General features: G+C 48.7%; 2 protein-coding genes across 3 annotated transcripts in view; one reads left to right on the top strand and one right to left on the bottom strand.

The window, feature by feature from the left end:
- TG (thyroglobulin) overlaps positions 1-19,510 on the bottom strand; it is a 262,905-nt gene that overhangs the window by 52,146 nt on the left and 191,249 nt on the right. The window lies entirely within an intron of this gene.
- The window catches only part of SLA (Src like adaptor), a 34,199-nt gene continuing 23,743 nt past the window's right edge, over positions 9,055-19,510 (top strand). Inside the window, exon 1 of the mRNA XM_087447431.1 lies at positions 9,055-9,224. The gene's annotated coding sequence lies outside the window, so the exon portion shown is untranslated. The remainder of the gene's footprint in view (positions 9,225-19,510) is intronic.

A 19,510-nucleotide genomic window follows, 5' to 3' on the forward strand; every position in this document is an offset into this window, starting at 1 on the left:
GAGAGTGCAGAGGGGGAGCTGGCTGACTCCTGTGCCCAAGGGCATCAGGGTGGCCTCTCAGAGGACAGTACTACAAGGAGGTGTGACCTGGGCCATGTGGACATGACCAGTGGTGACTCTGTGCCAAGAGTGGGAGCAGAGCAGAGAGGAGGGACGCTGCCTGGCCCTGATTTGACGTCCTTGGAGGGGTCATCTGAGGAGGGGGCACTTTGGCAAGAGGCTGGACTGGGAGGCAGGGTACCAGCCTAGACGGCCCTTCCTGTGTGCCATGTTAAAAGGCATGAGTGAGGGAGCCGCCCAGGGAGTTTGGTTAAAGGGTGCTAGAGTCAGCTTCTGGGCTTGGAATCCTGCTGCCGGCCACAGCAGTGGGGAGGAGGGGCTGGAGGGAGGGGCCTGCACCGGAAGTGGACCGTCCAGGGCTCCCACCTGAAGTATGGGCCAGAGGGGGCACATTGGACACACTCTTTGGGGCTCCTGTCCACACAACCAGTTTAACTGAAATCCTGGCCCTGGCCTGTCCTGGTGTCTGTGTCTTCGGGCCCGAGCCTCACGCCCCAACCCTGGCGCACTTGACCTTGTGTGTTCAGATGGGCTCAGCATTTTCCATTGCAGTGCCCACTTCCTTGTCTTGTACAAGCTCCAGCTGGGTGTGAGGTCTGAGCCCAGCCCCCGCCCTGTAACAAGAACAGCCCTGACAGCCCCTGGGCCTATAATTCAAGCAGACCCTCTCCCCAAACTTTCCTGTGTGGACACATTCCCCAGAGACTCCTACATCTCCAGGAACGAAATAGGTACACTAATGAATCCTGCCCCAGCTTAGCTCCTGGAATCCATTTCACATCATTTCCAACACCATCCCCTCAAATTTGTCAGATGAAAACATGTATATACTATTACACAGTGTAGAAAAAATAGACAGACCATGGGCTCTGGGATTAGAGAAATCTTGGTGAATCCTGTGCTGACAACTTGGTAAGTGGTTTTACTCTCCAGGTCTCTGTTTCCCCATCTGTAAAATGGGTGTATAATGATTTCTCAAGATGTGGCACCCAGGTCATCAGCCCAGGTTCAAGTCCAGCATCCTCTCTACCCGCTGTGCATTCTTAGGAAAGCTATTTAAATTCCCTGTGCCTCAGTTTCCTCAAATGTAAAATAAGGATAAGAATACTGACTGCATTCGCTTGTTGAGATGAATTGATAAGACAATGTAAAGTGCTTACATGTGTTATGTTTCTAATAAATAGCAGCAGTCATTAAAATAATAATAGATACTTCAAAGAGTTCTCATGAAAATTAAATGAACTAACAGATTTGAAAAATACTTTATAACCTGTAGAGCTCTACACAGATGTCAGTTATTATTATCTATAATATTATTGCTACTCAAACTAAAAACAATAATGAAACATTCTCCAATCTAAAAGAGGGTTTTGGGGTTGAAATTTTGTTTTGGCCAAAGATGTTTTAAGCAACTGAGCGTGTCTGTCTTCCTGTGTCCCTCCTTGGCGGCCCCATACTGCTGGGTGTAATTAGTTGTGGTTCAGCAGGTAATGAAGTAGACGCCCGCTGACAATTTCACACCTATCCAGTTGCTTACACATGGATGACACCGTTTTAAATTACATTAAGGCCAGTTCTGAGCTTGTTCTTCAGATAACGACAGAATCTTCTCATGAGTGAAAGGGCGTCTGTCTCTCACAGAAGTATTAAGGCGTCGTAGAATGAGAGAGTTCAAGGGGACTTTAGGAAAAGCCGTAATAATTCTGTTTTAAGTCTTAGCCTCATTTTGTGCTGTTAAAGCACAGTTAGAAGTGGTTGGGCAAGTTGTTATTATTTTTATGAGATGAAAACACCAGGGCAGAGCAGTTAAGAGGCCTGAGTCCAGTCGTGCTGGGAAATTGATCTCAGAGGCCTTATCGCTAATGCCAGCCGGCTGTTTCCACTACCCTAGGGACACAGCCTGCTCTGCTGCTTTGAGCTAGTCTACTATTGGGATAATTCCATGTGCATCTTTGAGCACCTCCTATATGCCAGATGCTGCAGGGACTCCGAAGATGATTAAGGCCTTAAGGATGTTTGGAATCTAAGGGAGGGGAGTTTCTTTCTTTTTTTTTAGCATACTCCCTCTGTCCCTCCCTCCCATTCTCATTCCCTTCGACCCTTCCTTCCTCCTAAACATTTGATGGTTGCTCTGGCCTTGCAAGCTGCTAGGGCTAGGTGTCAATAGCCCATGAGACTGTTCCTGTTCATGGGAAGATGGACTCTGGTCTTTGTCCCAAGTGGACTCCACAAGGATCTCTGTGCCATTCCCAGAAGATAGACTAGATAATTGCACCAAGGGAAGATAAAATGTAATATGTCAAAATTCCCGGTTAAGATCCCTCTTTGTTTAGAAATGATACCTGTCTCCTCCTTTGTGTTTCTGTTAACAGTCTTGGTCTCCCAAATGGGGTGCACGAGACAATCCATTGGAGTGCAGGAAGAAAATTCTAGAATATTTACTTATAAATATCATTTAAGTAGTCTTATCCTTTTAAAATGTTTTTACATTTATAATGTATATATTAATAGAGTCATCTGTGTATATAATTAGTGAGTAAATACGCATATATGCGGGATGCTTACACAAAACTTTTCTACTGTCCGAGTGTGTGATCAAAAAGTTTGGAGGGCCAGCCCCGTGGCTTAGCGGTTAGGTGCGCGCGCTCCACTGCTGGCGGCCAGGGTTCGGATCCCGGGCGCGCACCACTTCTCAGGCCATGCTGGGGCCGCATCCCACGTGCAGCGGCTGGAAGGATGTGCAGCTATGACATAAAGCTATCTACTGGGGCTTTGGGGGGAAAAAAAAAAAAAGTTTGGAGATGATGACACTAGCCAACAGGAAGAGGCCTCTTGTCAGTGGGTTGAAGGAAAAAGAATTGAGCTAGGATGTCACCATAGACCCACAGTGTCTGCTCTGCTAATAGAAATAAAAGTGACCAGCAAACTTCTTACCTCTGGGACAGTTACAGGTCATTCTGGCAAGGTCGTTCTTGGCTGTAGACAGATGGCACCACCTTTGCCATCCCTCCTCCCTACCAATGCCACATGGCATGAGCCAGTCTGGGGCACAGGCCATTTGGAAAATTGAAGAACCTCCCCTTTGGGCAGAGGACTAAAGCAGGGGGGGACATGGCTTGGCCCCACCATTTGAAGAAGATAAAGGGAGCATGAGTCCTTCAACCGGACTCTGTCTCAGCAAGATGAAACGATCGAAACTTTGGTTGGCTTCAAGGGGAGACTCATCCCTGATTCTGGCAGATCCTAAAATGGGGGAAAGCCATTCCAGGTCAGTGGAACAGCAGGCATAAGTTCAGAGACAAAACCCAGCAAAGCCTGCCCAGGCCACGGGAGACAGTGGAAGGTAACTGGGAAGGCAGGTTGGGGCAGCGAAGACCAGGTGATAAATCCATGCAAATGGCATGGACCATGGGGGGCCCTGGAAGGCTGGGGCAGAACAGGGCTGAGACTGCACAGATTTGAGGAGGGTGTCTTCATCAGCCTGTCTCAGATGCATTTGAGAGGGGCAAGGAGATCACAGGAGGCATGATGACCTGAGTGGCAGATCTTGAAGTTGCCTCCAACTCCAGGCAAGATACAACTGAAGTCATCCATAATGAAAAAAATGAGAAGGCACAAACTGAACATCCCAGCTAGCACTGCCACATGTCTAGCCTTGGTGGACTCCTCTCATGTCCAAGGTTGAGCTGAACATCACCCCTCTGTCAAGCCTCAGGTCCACTGCAACTGCCAGCCGTTTCCTCTGGTTTCCTCATCACCAGAACCCCCACTGCACTGCCCTGTCATCGTGTTTCATTCCTGACCCCTGTTCAGCTCATGCCGAGCTCCTGGATGGCAGGGCATGTGTCACAGTCACCCTTGTCCCCATCCAGCTTAGCCTCATGGCAGGCCTGAGGCTAATATTCATTTAGTAATATTAATTTAAACAAATGAATGCCTGAGTCAGATCTAGGAAATAAAAGACTTTGCCTGTTAGTGCATATATGGAAGTTAGTAAGGAAAGCAGAGTTGCAGAGTTGCAAAGACTGAAATTGGGCCACGCTTAGAGAACTTCCCAAATTCTGGGAAACGCCTGACCTCTTTATCAACCCTCACAGCACTGAGAAGCGGTGTGGTCTCCCCAAGGTGGATGCAGGGGGGTTAGTTTGAGCAACAACAGAAGAGAACAGCTCTAGTGAATCAACCTGCTTGTGCAACTCATCACATTCGAAAAGTACAGTGGGAATAAAACTTCTCCTTTTCTTTTTCCTGAGAACAATCTCAGTGCCGAGAACCTCCCAAAGAAAGACAGAGATTCCGATGACATATACACTGAGATCCCACTCCAGCTGGAGAATTCAGTTCATCCAGGTGGGCCACTTATCCAACTTTGGAGATCATTCCAGAAATATGAACAGCTCCCATTGCTAGAGAAACAATAGGGTCTGATCTCTCCCAGAAGATTTTCATGATTTGCTTATTGTCTTCGCAGAGGTGAAAAGCCAATATTCACAATGTATGTGCTTTTGTTCAGAAGGCAGATCCACAACCTTCATGTACTCATTCATTCAGTGGATAATTATGGATCCTCTCTTTTGGGTGGGCCCCATCTAGGCTCAATAGTCCTGTGTTAGATACGCCCCTGTCTCCCCAAGCTTATGCTCCACTTTGAAAGGAAAGGTAGGCATTTGTATCCAGTGGACCCCCACTATGCACCTTGCGTTGTGCTAGGCAGTCTGAACACATTCTCCTAGGGACCCTCATGACCTAGGAAGGAAGTAGGACTAGTAACACCATTTACGCTCACAGAGAGGCTCAGAAACCTGTGCAAGGTCACACAGTTCCCACACATCCTGAACCCCTCTCTCGCTCTTGAGTGCAATATGCATGTGCCCTATTCCTGTGGGACAGGTGAAACTCCAAGGGGTGTTGTGAGGAGGGAACAATGACTTTTGGTTGGGGGAGGTCTGGGAATACGGATGGACAAGGTGAGCTCTGGGTGGGAGGACACCCCACACAGGTATGGGAAGGGCAGTGGCAAAGTACAAGGTGAAGAGGTGGGGGGCCTGTCTAAAGTATAGAAGGGCACAAAAAGTCCCTGTGGCGAATGGGGTGTAGGGGCCTTGAGTGTGGACATTGTCATGAGAAAAGGGTGGAGAACACGCTGTGATGAGCATCAAATGCCAGGAAAAGGGATGAAGGGGGTCCTGTGGGAAACAGGAGACTTGGGCAGATGCTTGAGGAGGATGGAGACGGAGCCTCGGTCTTGTTTGGGGGACGGGGCTGGAATGGTGTGAGGGAAGCACTGGGACCCGGGAAGACCCAATAGGAGGCCAGCATAATCATGATGGTGAGCTCGCCTCCAGAGGCCACTGAGCTAGGCTGGGCAGTGTCACTTAGCAGCTGCGTGACCAAGAGCAAGGACGTTAACCCTCAGAGCTCCGGTTTCTTTGGGTGAAGTCTAGACATGCAGAGTAATTGGGAAGAATAAATAGGTACCATAAGCAAGAGCCAAGTTTCTTTCCTGACGCCGCAATATTAGCTCCCTTTCCCTTCTTTCTGCCCCTGAACACTACAAACATTTCCACCACTTTGCACTCGCCATTCGCTTTACCAGATCCCTCTCCCTCCTGCTCTTCACGTTGGTGTCACTCTGGGGTCATTTCAAAACTCTCTTCCAAGGTGAGAGTTCCCCTTCCTGCCCCCATTCCCTCAGCTGCCTTCTGTGCCAACACTGGTTCATTTCTGTAACTCAGCACTGGAGGAGCGCCCAACACAGAGCAGGTGCTCGACAAATGTTTGTTGAATGAATGATTGATTGAATGAGTGAATCAGTACTTATCCAGCCATGGAAGGGGATGGATCAACTTGGCTCTCAGAGAACTTCTAGCTTGCGTGGATCTTAAGGGCCATATGGTTTAACCTCTCCGGATACAAGAATTTCATCGACAGTTTGTGGCACCAAGTACAACGCCTTGCATTCAATACATCCTTACCGAACTTCCCTGCTGAGTGGGTGAACGTACACTTGATTCTCTCCATTGATAGGGAGTTCACTAGTTCTTGAGGTTGTCTTTCTCAGCTTCTAATCTTTCCAACATTTATGTAGAAAGAAGGGAAAATACTCTTGAGTAGAACTGGGCATCTGCTAATGCTGGACAAAGCTGTAAACCTGGGGCTTAAACGTCACACTCCTGCCGCCTGACACTGAGTCACCTTTACCTCGCAGAACCTGGAGAAACGGGCTTCATATTGCTTGGTTAGGAGGCCTGCCAGCCCCTCAGCTGGGGAACGCCTGGTTCCCAACAACGTTAAGTGAGTAAAGTTAGTTGTTTACACGGTGGAACATTTCATTTCAGTAAGGTGATGACTGCATCCTCACACTCAAGTGAGCAATCCTCAGCCCATGGGGGCATCTTGCTAATCTGCCTGTGGAAATTAGCCTCGGCCCTAATAACTAATTAACCCACAAAGCCCTCTGGAAATCAGGCACTTTCTGCACAGATGGACCTGGGTGTCTAAAGCATGGCCCCCTGACACGTTGTCACCTGGCCAGGGCTGACTCCAGACTTGTACTTGAGGTCCTGGTGGAGGCGTCCCTTGCCAAGCGCAGGCTCCGACCTCCACACCATCCCCCTGCTTGGGCCACAGCTCAGGCTTCCCGGCAGCACAGCTGACAGTCTTAGGAACATTTTCTCAAACTTCCTCTGTTTTCGTTTCTACCACAGAGGTGACAGGGAGGTAGTGACACCTCAAGGCCAGGGGAAGTCAGCAGCCCCCTGGGTCACCGGTCACCCACTGTGAACAGGCAGAGCGGACATCGCAACCCTGGCCCCCAGGGCTCCAAAGTCCGAGCTTCTCCTCCTGCAGCAGCTCATCCTGCTTGTGGACTGCACCCTTGAGTGGACACTCACTCTACGGTCCCTGCCTGTCTGCCGTCCACCTTTGCCCTCAGACTCAGATCTTCTTGGGGACCCACTGTATCTTCCCCCAACCCTCCCAAGTCTGTGTTAAGCCAGCAGCTCCTTTATGCCTTGGCTTGTCCCAAGGCTGGCTCCTTTCCTCCTGGGGGTCTCAGCTAACAGCACCTCCATCGACAGTGCATCCCCTCATGCCACTGACCCCTGTGAGAAGTAGCACCTCTGGACCCCTCCATCACATTGACCCTTTCATCCCTTACAGCTGCCACCATACTCATAGAAGTCTTTATCACATGGTTCCCCCAGAGCAGGCAAGCCCAACGAGGGCAGAGTTTTGCTGGCATTTGTGCATGGCTGAATTCCAGTGCCCGGAACAGGCTCAATAAAGTTTTATTGACTACGTGATTGAATGAGGGAATGAATTGAGTCTAACTCAGACTAGATTCTCAATAAACGTTTTTGGAAAAGTGGCCACAAAGCTCCTGCCTTCTGGCTGTTGGTCCAAACCTCTTTCACTTCGCTGTGTGAATTTGGGGGGAAAAACTCCACTTCTGTGCATTTCTGCCCATCTGCTCTTCCCCGTCTAGGCAACCTGCCCACTCAGTCTTGCATAACATTTCCTCTGTACCTTCCCAGGGTGCCCCGCGCAGAGCAGAGCGGGTAATTTCACAAGCTGTCTGAGGAAGCATCTCTCTAGTACAGAGTTTCTTCTAAATTTAGAAGCAGCTCTGATGTTTTTAATACATCTTCGATAACGACACTGAGTGGGGTTTCTAGATGACTGTCTCCCGGTGGCCGTGTCAGCCCTGCTGGGGTGGGGCCGCACGTCACCAGCCTGAGACACTGGCCCTGGCTCTGCTTCGGGACAAGCTGTATGATTCTGAGCAAGTCAGTGAACACTCTGCTCTGTCGTCTCTGTGAAGTGGTTGACCAGGGCTCTCAGGGGGTCCCCCAGCGTGGTCATCTGCATCTCCAGCTCAAGCATTGACATTCCGGCAGCTTCTACCTCTGCCACTAATAAGCCCTCAGGCCCCATGTGCCTGGGTTTTCCTGGTTGAGACTCACAAGCTGTGCATAGGGAACTATATATTATTATTTTCAAAAATTTTAAACCCATCTAAAAGTTGAAATAGTACAATGCACATATGCCCTTCTCCTGGAGTCACCAAGCATTAACATTTTGCCACATTTGCTTTCTGTCTCCCTCATTTTCTCTCTTTCTCTTTATTTATATTTATATTTTATATATTTTTTTCTTTTAGTGAACCATTTGGAAGGTATAGATGTCATCGCACTTGACCTCCAAATACATCAGCATGTATCTCCTAAGAGAGTCTGCCACATAACCACGATAGCATGACCATACCCAAGAAAATTCTCATTGACACAATATCACCTAATATACAGTATGTATTTGAATATACCCTACCCCACCTCTACCCCAACAATGTTCTTTCCAGTCCTTTTCCCTAGATCCAGGATCCAGTCAAGCATCGCACATTGCATTCAGCTGCCATGTTCTCTGAGTCAACTTTAATCTAGCTCCTGGGCAGAGCTGACTATTTTTCATGAACTTTCTAGTGTCTTCTGGCTGTAACACAGTGGAGGGCGGTGTGTCTCACCCAGGAAGGCTGGTGGGCAGCTCCTTTCTGTAAAGGGGCTTTCGTGCCCGCTACTTCAAGCCTCTGCAATTAAAAACTAGTCGACGGCAGAGCCGGGGCCAGAAGCCGTGCTCCGGGGTCCAGCCGGCAGTGACATAAGGAAGCGGTAATAATCGGGAAACTGAGAAAAGGGAAGCTGCAGCTCTGAGCCCCAGGCTCTGTGAACCCAGTGAGCTCCGGGGCTGTGTGAGAACAGCCTCTCAGCCTCCTCTGCCTTCTAATTAGAGTCTCAGCCTCTGAATGTCCTAGTGTGACCTGGACATTTAGAATCAAGCTGCCCGTATTCCCCAGTGTTTTGTAAGAAACTGAATCATGCTGCTATCTTCCCTGTCCTTACAGAGAGAAGGCTGCTTAGAGTGGTTACTGAAAACAGGAACCTGCCCTCCTGCGAGTCCCGCGCCTTCCTCGTTTCTAGCAGAGGAAGTGTAAGGCCAGTTTAGCAACTGCTGTTCTTCTTGATAGCATGGGCTTCTCTCCACCCACGGGAGGCCTGGCCGCGCGCTCACTCCGCCAGAGCAGCAGCAGCTGATGGAGAGGCGGCCACTGTGCTCCTGACAACCCCTCCTCAGCTACTCCCAGGGGAGACCATGCCCAGCTTTTGAAGGTACCTTGGGAGACATGGCGGGGGCTGGACGGGGAGAGACTTCAGGACCCCCCAGACACACAGCTGGCAGGGGGTTGACTTTCCGGAGACAGAAGTCCTTCTTGAGAACAGGCAGAGCTATGTCTCAAATGAGGCCCAGCATCTGACACGGTGGCCGCACAGCCGGCTGCTCAGAGAACATTTGATGCATCATTATGTGGCAAGAAGGGCTGGGAGAGCTTGGGCCAGACACATTCCTGCCAGAGGAGATTTTCCAGCTACAGAGCGGCCTGGCACATAGCAGGCTTCTCACTAAGGACACTACTGCTTGCTCTCAGACTTCCCAGCTGTGTGACCCTGGGCAAGTCATTTACCCCCCTCCAGGCTTCATTTTCTCCTCTGTGAAGAGGAAATGATGGTACCCAATTCACACAGGTGTTGGGCAGGTTAAATGAGCGAGCATAAGCAGAGCACCCAGGCCAGTTTCAGACGCATAGTAGGTGCTCAATAAATCCTACCAGCAGGGAGTCAGGACTTCTAATAGTGCCAACGGATCACAACAGTGCTGCTAGGAGTTTGGGGGTGTGGATCTTCTTCTGGACGATGTCAACAATAATCAATAATAACCAAAGTAGGTGGCATGTGTATGGGGCAGGGATAGGATTAAAGGAAAGGCAGAGGGAGGTATATAAATTCTGAAAACATAAAACGTTAGTATTGGGAAAGGTTTTGGAGAACTAGAATTCACTAAGGAACGGTGCACACTCCACATTCTTTTAGGTGCCTACGTATCCAGAGAGCCTGGTGTCAGGGACACGGCCTGGGCTTCAGCCTCAGGATGTCCTGAATTGGGGCCGTGTGTGCAGATGTGGAGGGACAGAGTCTGCCATGCTGAGTGGAAGGGAGGGGTGAAAGGTTATTTTTGTGCTATCCTCAGAACAATCCCGTAAGATTATGATTATTATTTGCCTTTGACAAATGAGAAAATGAGGCTCAGAGAGGTTAAGTGAATTGTCCAAGTCACACAGCTGGGGAGAGGCTCTAGGGGCTCCAAGGGCTGAGGTGAGGAGAGACAGCCTCAGTGAGAGCAAGTGTGCGAAGGACAACGGCGTGTATTGGAAGCAGTGCACTTCACTTTAGGAGAAATACACCCCATAGTCCACGGGCTGTCTTCTGGGGTTTGCTATGAGATGCTGAGCTGCAAGTCTATAAACTGGGCTGTGGTCCTTCTAAAACTGACAAAGTAAGCCCAAATCAAAGTTCTGGCAAAATCTGTTGCAATTTTATTCTCCACTTAGAAGAATGCTATTCAAGAGTGCTAATATGCTCTTAAAAACATAATAATAATAATATAAAAAAACCTATGGAATAGACAGACTGAAATCTGTTTAGACTCCTGCATCTTAAACAGATCTAGAATTAGGGCAGCAAGACCGTGGAAAGCCGTTGTTCGAATCAGCTACAGCTGGGTCAACATTCTGGGGCAGCCACCCAGGAATGTGTGAATCTGAGCAAATCATTTTGCCTCTCTAAGTGTTATAGGAGGCAGACCAGCTTTCTCATGTGTTTGTAAGAAGTTTAGATAATATACAATATGGAGGAGATGTTAAATACTAAATAGCAGCTATTAATATCATTCCTAACCCAGACAATTGGAGTACATCGTGTCCCTTGGGTATTCCAAGTCAGTAGATGGTAATAGGCAGTGTTAATATGATGGATCAAACTGAATAGCTGATGGGCTGGACACTCCTTCTCGATTTTTCTGAATGCTTATTTCTTCTTGTTCCTCCATCTCACATAAATGAAACAGATAGGGGTAGATTTGCATTGCAGCAAACTGAAATCATTTTCCTAAGACAGAAAAAATTTCCCCACTCTGAATATCCAGAGCTGGCAATATGTTTCCAAGGGGAGTGTGTCTTTTGTAAAGACTTAGAAGTTATTCATTCCAGTAAACCCCAATCAGCTTCCCGCATTAATAGATGCTACTGGTTTTTAATTTTTATCTGACATTCAGCAAGTATTTATTTCCCCCAGCTCTGAGAGCTTAAAATTCTCATTAAGGATTTCCAGCTTGTCATGCCAGACTATTTGGTTCTTGTCAGCAATCTGAGGGCCCTGTTAGTACATCCATCCATCCATCCCTCCACCCATCCATCCATCCATCCATCCCTCCATCCACCCATCCATCCCTCCATCCACCCATCCATGCCTCCATCCATCCCTCCATCCATCTATCCCTCCATCCATCCATCCCTCCAACCCCTCCCTCCATCCATCCATCCATCCATCGCTCTATCCATTCCCCCATCCGTCCATCCATCCATCCATCCTTCCATCCCTCCATCCATCCATCCATCCATCCCTCCATCCATCCATCCATCCCTTCCCTTAATAAACGCATTGAGTTCATACCATGTGACTGACTTCCCCCCTCCCTCACCTCCCTAAGAGTTCCAAAGGAAATAAGTACACTATGTCCAAACCACTTCCTCCCATCTGAGAACCACCGTGGGGTGGGAGCTTATTTCATTACGGTAACTCAAGGTACAGATAGAAATTGTGGGGCCTCTTAAAGGCTCAGTGCCTCACTTTTGTTGTCAAAGAGCTTTGCAAAGTCACACTTCCCTCCTTGGCATCTTCTATGCAGCTGAGACCAGGCTGGAGGACTTGGGCGAAAGCTGGGGAGACTCAAAGAGGTAGTGGGAGTTGTCCTCCCGATTGTCCTTAGGGGAATGACCACCATGAGGGGCTCAGGCTGCCCCTGGAAGCACAGCACTGCCTGCATACACTGTGCCAGGCATCTTACAGACAACACCTTCAGCCACTCAACTGAATTAAGTGAGCACTTCCTATGTGCCAGGCACCTGTGAGGTATAGGTTTTCCATTGAAGAATATAACAGACCTGGACTGTGTTCTCAGGAAATTTACAGCCTGGGAGTGAGTGTGGGTAATACACACATAAAGAAACAAATACAGTATGATGAATTGTGGTGTGTACCATGAAGGGAACAGCCAGAGCCCAGGACACAGAGCAGAGGGGAACCAGTTTGGTCGGTGAAGTCTGTTAAATTTAATTCTCACATTAACTCTGGGAGGTAGCCATGCTCCTTCCCAATTTACACATGTGCCATCTCCCCTCCCCCTCCCTCACCCCCACGCCGTCCAAGTCACAGGGACAATCAGCTTAAAACTTACATCCTCGGGACAGAAATTCCAAGCATCCAGAGTGTCAGGACCAATGCTCGTGCTGTGCCTCTCCTGGGCACACTGTTTCTTCAATTGTCATCTAGTCCTTTTTATTTCCTTCTGGAACATCTACTGTGTTCCAGCCATGGGTAAAAACAGATCTGATCTCTGTGTCTTCACTGCACTTACAGTCATTCATCAAACAGTCACATAAATGATTGTGAAAATTATAATCCCCTTCAAGGACAATGCAAGTTCCTGGGGAGGTGAGGATGGAATGCGAGCTGAACAGAGGGCAGCTCAGCGGTCCTCAGCCCCAGCATCTGTGTGTTTGACAAGTGACTCACAGTGAGGGGCCGGGACCCCGGAGCAGGAGGCTCAGCATATGCAAATGCTGTTATTAGGCAAAATATCAATTTCCATCTCACTCAATAAGCGTATGAGCCATGCTGGTGATTCATGTGTGTGAATAAAAAGAACACTAAACCTTTCTGGGAAATGTGATGTAACAGAGAAATCACTAACCTTTCAATCCCTGAGCCCAATGTCCAGACAACCTTTAGCATCTCCACGCCAGTCTCCATCTACCTCCTTCTCCTAATGAATCCTGCATTTCCCTATTATCCACATTTGAAATGAAAAGAACAAGCTATTTCAAATTTACTGTTTTCCCAATCTGAATAATTGTATATTTGTGTAATCTAATAACAAAATAGCTGTCTTTATGACTATTTTTTCATCATCAGTGTTTATCACGTCATCCAGCTTATAGGATATAATATATCCTGTATATGTATTATACACCAGCCCTGTGTCTTGGGGGGCCTCTGTATGAAAAGCTGATCTAGAAAAGAAAGAGATTGGGGGAGTTTTTTACTTTTTATTTCAATAAGATATTAAAGCCATGTCAGGAATGACTTTGCTGACACCACTTCACACCAACTCCCTCCCGGTGGGTCTGGGCCTCGAAGGCACTCGCTTGTGGCATATGTACTGTCAGTAGAGAGGGGAGCCACACTGACCACGAAATGTGCTCAGCCTGTGACACCTGCTCTCTCTGATCCTTACTTGTGAAAACCTAGCAAGCAGATATGGCTATGTAAAATTTTAAAATAAAAACAAACCAGCAGACAACAATGGAAAGAGGTTTAGTGACTTAATAAGCGATGACATTGAAATGTGCGTCAGCACCAACTGGTTCCAAATCTGGCTTCTTCCTCTGACATCCTACAATGACGGTAAAACGTCTTACAGGATGCACCCATCCTGATGGGGTCTTGGGGCTAAGCCGAGCCTCCCTGTCAGCCTGAGAGTATATGAGACCCCCTCCGGGCACTCAAGGGGAGACGGGCCAGAACACAGGCTCACAGACACGTGGCTCAGGACCCCTTGTGGCAGACAGAGTGCTGGACAGGGTGTCATGATGCTTATCCACATTCACTGACTCACCTTGAGCAGGTTGCTTGGCTTCTCAGAGCACTTTCTTTGTAACATGAGGCATCAAATTGCTACTTTTCAATCCGTGCTTTACATTATCCCAGGATTGGGGTAGTCCCATCAGGAGGAGTGGGTGAGCAAGAATGCTGAACCCCCAGCCCCCAACCAGCAGCATGCTTTTATATATTTCACATATTGAGCTTCTGGGGAAACTTTCTTAAAACAGATTTCTTTTTTAAAGATTTTTTATTTATTTACTTTTCCCCCAAAGCCCCAGTACATAGTTGTCTGTCATAGCTGCACATCCTTCTAGTTGCTGTATGTGGGACGCGGCCTCAGCATGGCTGGAGGAGTGGTGCCTCCGTGCGCACCCGGGATCCGAACCCGGGCCGCCGGCAGCGGAGCGCACGCACTTAACGGCTAAGCCACGGGGCCAGCCCTTAAAACAGATTTCAACAAGCAGGTTTGAGAGATCCTGGATGCGAGGATGCTAAGGTCTCCTCCAAGCAGCCCTTTGAGGCTCTAATTTCGAGTCAGGCAGGAGGAGAAGGCAGAAGTGGTGTGTGTGCCCTTCTGTGACGGCTGCCTGCTCCCCATCGGTCCTGCCTGCCCCGCGCCCTCCTTCGCCGTGCAGGGAAAGGAAAACAAGGTGGGGGTGGGGGTCGGCAGGGACTGGCCTGCAGCTGCACCCGCCCGAGAGGAGAGCCGGGAACAATGTGGGTCACAGGGCAGGCGCACCTGTCGAGCTAGGTCAGGATGTGGTGGGGTGCCCCCGGAAATCCTGTGAGATCCTTAGCAGGGAAATCAACCAATGCTAAGCCCCCGTCCCAGCTCTTAATGTGCCTGGTGCAGAGTGTCAGACCACAGGCAGCTCTGAGCAGGTCCCAAGTCAACTGGGCAGGTACCAGGTACCAGTCACGGTGGGGGGATAATTGACGCAAAAGGCCATTGTCTGGCCCAACACTTTCCCCATCATATATGAGGGCCCTGAGACCCAAGGAGGGGAAGAGACTTGCTCAAGCTTGCACAATGAGTTAACCGGCCACCCAATACCCCCATGGGATCCAGCTTTGGTAAATTTTTAGCTATCTTATCTTACCAAACTCATCTCTGCTTCAGATATCACCTGTAATTTAATCCTCAAAACAACTGCTCAGGGCATGTATCTGTATCTCAAATTTATGGATTTGAAAATCGAGGCTCAGAGAAGCGCAGTGACTTGCCAAAGGACACACAGCCAGTAGGTCGGGAGCTAGAATCTGAACTCAGGCTTGTCTGCTTTGAAAACCCCCTTTTCAAGACTCCCTTATTCTTTCCCAGTTCTGCTTCTGATTATAAAAGCAATTCAGGCACATGGCAGAAAATTGGGAGATTTTAGAAAGGTGGAAAGAAGAAATCGATAGACTCACCTGTAAAATCACTACCCAGAGAAAGCCCTAGGAAATATCCTGGAAATAATTTCCATTAATATTTTTCTACATATATGCATATGCATGTTAAAGTTTTATAAAGTTGGGAGAGTATAGGCACAGCTAATTTGGGGGTTTTTTTTCTTGTTTTTTTTTTTTTTTTCTTTTTTGCCCCTCAGCATTAACAGTTCTTTAAAATAATGCTATGAAATGCTGGAAAAAATTCTATACAATTCACTCCAGCCCTTTTGACCACACTAGGCCACCTAAGAGAGGCCATGGCAGCTGAGACCTGAGCAAACCTTAACTGGCCTCTCTCTCCTGTCCCTTCTGCTCCCCCCAGCCAGATCCCCAGACCTGGGCTTCCAAACATTGCCACCTGACATCCAAGAGACCCCTCGGGACCTCCATGTCTCTTGCACTGAAGTTTCACCCAAAAGTTTATGGTCCCTGAAGTTTGCTCTGATGACTTTAAAAAATCACTTTTTGGTTGCAGTCTTAAACTGAACCAAGAAAGCAGGACGGCATTTCAAGTGGTTGAAAGCACGGGCTTTGGAGTCAGGCAGACCTGGTTTGAACCCTTGCTTTCCCTCTTACTAGTCATATAACTTTGCACAAGTTACTCATTTCATCTCATCTGTAAAGTGGGGGTATTGTGAGCAACCGGGGTATGACGGCCATAAAACGCTTAGCCCGGTGCCTGGCAGAGGGTAAGAGCTGATCAACCACGGTTGTGGGGCGGGGGGGAGTTCTGGTGATTACTGCTGCTGTTGGGGTTCGGATATGGTGGACAGTGAGGGGCCCCACTTAAGGCATCATGCTCCCACACCTTAGAAGCAGGTCATGTGAATGGGCTTACAGCTGTCCCACTATGTGGAAGAAGTTTCTAAGGCCAAAGGGAAGGCTGCAACCCTAAGTAGGTTTTATATTAATTCCCACTGTCACCAAGGTTTTCCAGCTATTCCTGGTTTTGCTACAGAGTCTAGACCTGCTTCCCTTGGCCGGGGTTCCTCAAGCTCTCCCACCGTGGCATGCTATGAAGAGGTTCAGGCAACCTTCCTTTCTAACAGCGAGGCCTGGCTTTTAGAAGCAGAAAGAGGATAAAGCACATAGAACTGTTCTGGGATGCTGCCCCGGGAATGGAAGGTTCTGAGAAGCCTGACCCCCTGTGTTTATAAGACAGTGTAGAGCATGCGATAAAAGCATCCCTGATCTAGTCAAACAGAAACCTGGCTGGAGAAGGCACATCCCGCATTCCTGACAGCAAGCCCCCGCAGGTGTGACCTCTCCATGCTGTGGGTCCGCTCAAATGGCAGCCAGCCATTCACGGACCAGAGTTCCTAGGTGATCTCTCTTCTTCCCTGTGGAGAGAGAGCAGCATGGCCCCAGGGAAAGGACATGGGTTCTGAAGTCAGGAGAGATACGTGAGCACCCTGCATCCCTGCATCCCTGCATCCCTGAATCCTTGCTCTGGGAGCAGGGGATGACCTCCACACCAAGAAGGTGAAGGATGAATATCTGCCTCCCAGGGATGCTGGGAAGATTAAATGCAATGGTGTCTGCTAATTGCCCAGCAGAAGGTGGGTGTAGAACACACATGAATGGCCTTCCCTTGATCCTGAAGAACATAAAGACAAGGTTTGGATCCTGTCTACTGGGACTTTATAAGAAAGTGATGATGGTTCTTTTCTCTTACTAATAATTTTCAAAAAGCCATTGAGTCTTGATTGCTAGAATTAAAAGGGGTTAAGTGCCTCTCTTTCGGGATCATCTTTTCCACTCATGTCGTTTTTCAGAAGAGTAAACTGAGGCCCAAGGTCATGCAAAGAAGACAGCGTTGGTCCAAAGACTGGGGGGAACATCAGAGGCAAACGCCAGTTCGGATCCTTTGACATCACAAAGAAAAGGGAGAAAGAAATCAAGCATTTTCAGAGCCAACGTTAATGAACTCATTTTTCTTTTGCCCTCTCCTTATTATTCCTAGAAGCAATTATGTCTCTCATACCCTCTCTCCCACCTCCAGCCACCGCATAAAACTGTCACAGATTAAATCAAATTGCTCAGTCGGTTCATCAGGGAGACTCCAGCTCTCATTCTCTGGGGGCATTTCACTCTTCTCAAAAAAAAAAGATAAGTTAACTCCTTCCTGGAAACTAGAGGAAGCCAGTGAGCAGACCACTAAGGGGCTGTTGAGAGCTGATGGGTTTTCTGAACCGCGCAGGGCATGATGGGCTGTAGCCCGGCCCCAGCGCCCGCTCTCAGCGTGCACACACCAACCTACCAGACAGAAACAGGGAGAGGGCTGTGCCAAAGCAGAAGAATCCAGGCTCCTAGGATCTACTCCACCTTTCTCATCTCGAGACCCTGGGTATGTTTCTTTTCTTGGATGGACCTCAGTTTTCCCATCTGAAAAATGCAAGTTTCAAGTGTCTTTTTTTTCCTGTACTGGATTCCATGAATCCCCACAAATAGCACATGAATGTTTGAGAAGAATTCTAAAGTCATTGGGAAGAGGGGTGAAGTTGGAATTCACTTTGATAGATAACCAAGTCTTTTCACGACGAGTTTTCTAGAATTGCGATGTAAGGGAAGGGATGAGATGGATGTGAGGGCCAGCTGGAGGTTGTTTCTTGGAAACAGCTCAGAGGAAAAAGATGGAGGGATGGGGAAGGCTCGGACAGGCCAGAGGCAAGGGGTACCTGGGATGTCTGGAGGGGTGGGAGTTGATACTCCAAGCGGGCGCTCTGGGGCAGGGTTAAAGGCATAATCTCTGGTGTTTAATTGATCCTTGATGCCAAGTGTCAGACTCCAGGAAACAGAATGGCATGGTTAGAGGAGTCAAGTGACAGCACAGTGCTCTGCAGTGTGGGGACACTTGAGAAACTGAGGGGCTGAAGCCAGTGCACAGGTTTCAGAGTTCTCTCTGCATGGGAGGCCTGCCAGGGCCTCTCCTCAGCCTGCCTGAGAGCTTTCTCCAGAAGCCCAAAGGCCTTGGCAATGACAGATGGGAAGGCTGAGGGACTGGGGTGACTAGTGGGCTCCAGGAAGGCATGTGGAGCAGGACAGAGGTGGCGGGAGGCCTCAGTGGGACATCTGTGTAGACCACACAGGGTGCCAGCACCTCAGAGTCAGAGGCCACTTGATTTGCTCCTTCCCTGCCCATGTCTAAGGTGAGGCCTCAGAGGTGGCTGCTTCCCCTGTCAGCAGGTGGGGTCACATGGACCTGCCTTTCTCGGGGTGCCGGCTCAGGGCCCAGCAGGGAGACGCTCCTTAGGTGTCTGCTAAACTGCAGGAAATGAGGCTTCCAGCCACTCCATCAGGCATGGTTTTTCAAGCACTTTTTTGGAGCACGTTTTCTCGAATGCCTATGCTAGGCTGGGTGTTAGGGACAGAGACAACTTGTCCCTGCCCCCTGGAACCAAGGTGATGCTGTTAAAGACTGCCCAGCCTGCCCAGCCTGCAGGAAAGGCCCTGCCAGGGTCAAAGGCGTCCCCTTAGCTGTATATGGGGCAGAGGGGGCGAGATGGAGAAAGAAGGGCTGGGCCTCACATCAGGAGGGGCCTCACCCTCAGACATCCCCATGGTTTCCCATCATGAAGACCAACCTGATTGAAGAGGACCCGGGATTCTTAACTTTGAACATATGGCCCATTCAGCCACACCTTCTGTGGTGCATTATGAGTTTATAGTCTGTTGCAAAGCCTCTAATTATCTTGGGAACAGCACGGTTATATAACAATCTATTAGTTTGACTTATAACTGATGAACTTTTCATGTAAATATTTAAAATATATTAACTTTCAAAAAACACTCATTTTGGTTTCCCCTGTTTCCTAATATACTAGGTATCCCATCTCACTTCCCCTCTGCCCAAAATTAGGAAGTGGCGCACACCTCCCTCAATCTCTGAAAGGCCTTGCTCTGAGAGCACAGATCTGTCCAGAATCTGAATGTTTAGTACAAAGAGGAAGAATTTAATGCCAGGGTGGGGGTTGGATGGGCTGACTTTTGGACCATTTCAAACTCCTAAGGCCTTGATCCTAAACTGCAGACAAAGAATGGGGTGGGGTGCAAGTTTCTAGTTGGGCTGAACACCCCCTGGGGGAACCTGCCTCATCAGTTCTCCTCTGTGTCCCCAGGAGACACAAACAGCTCTGTCTATGGGTGTGGCCTTCTTCTCTGTGCCTCTAGCAGCCTGGGAGGACACTTTCATTCTGTAATCACTTAAGCCCCTTTCTGAAATACTTGTATGAAGCCCCAAAATTCAT

Source organism: Ceratotherium simum, chromosome 23 (genome assembly GCF_057802395.1).
Source record: "Ceratotherium simum simum isolate JZ-2026a chromosome 23, ASM5780239v1, whole genome shotgun sequence".
Lineage (NCBI taxonomy): Eukaryota > Metazoa > Chordata > Mammalia > Perissodactyla > Rhinocerotidae > Ceratotherium > Ceratotherium simum.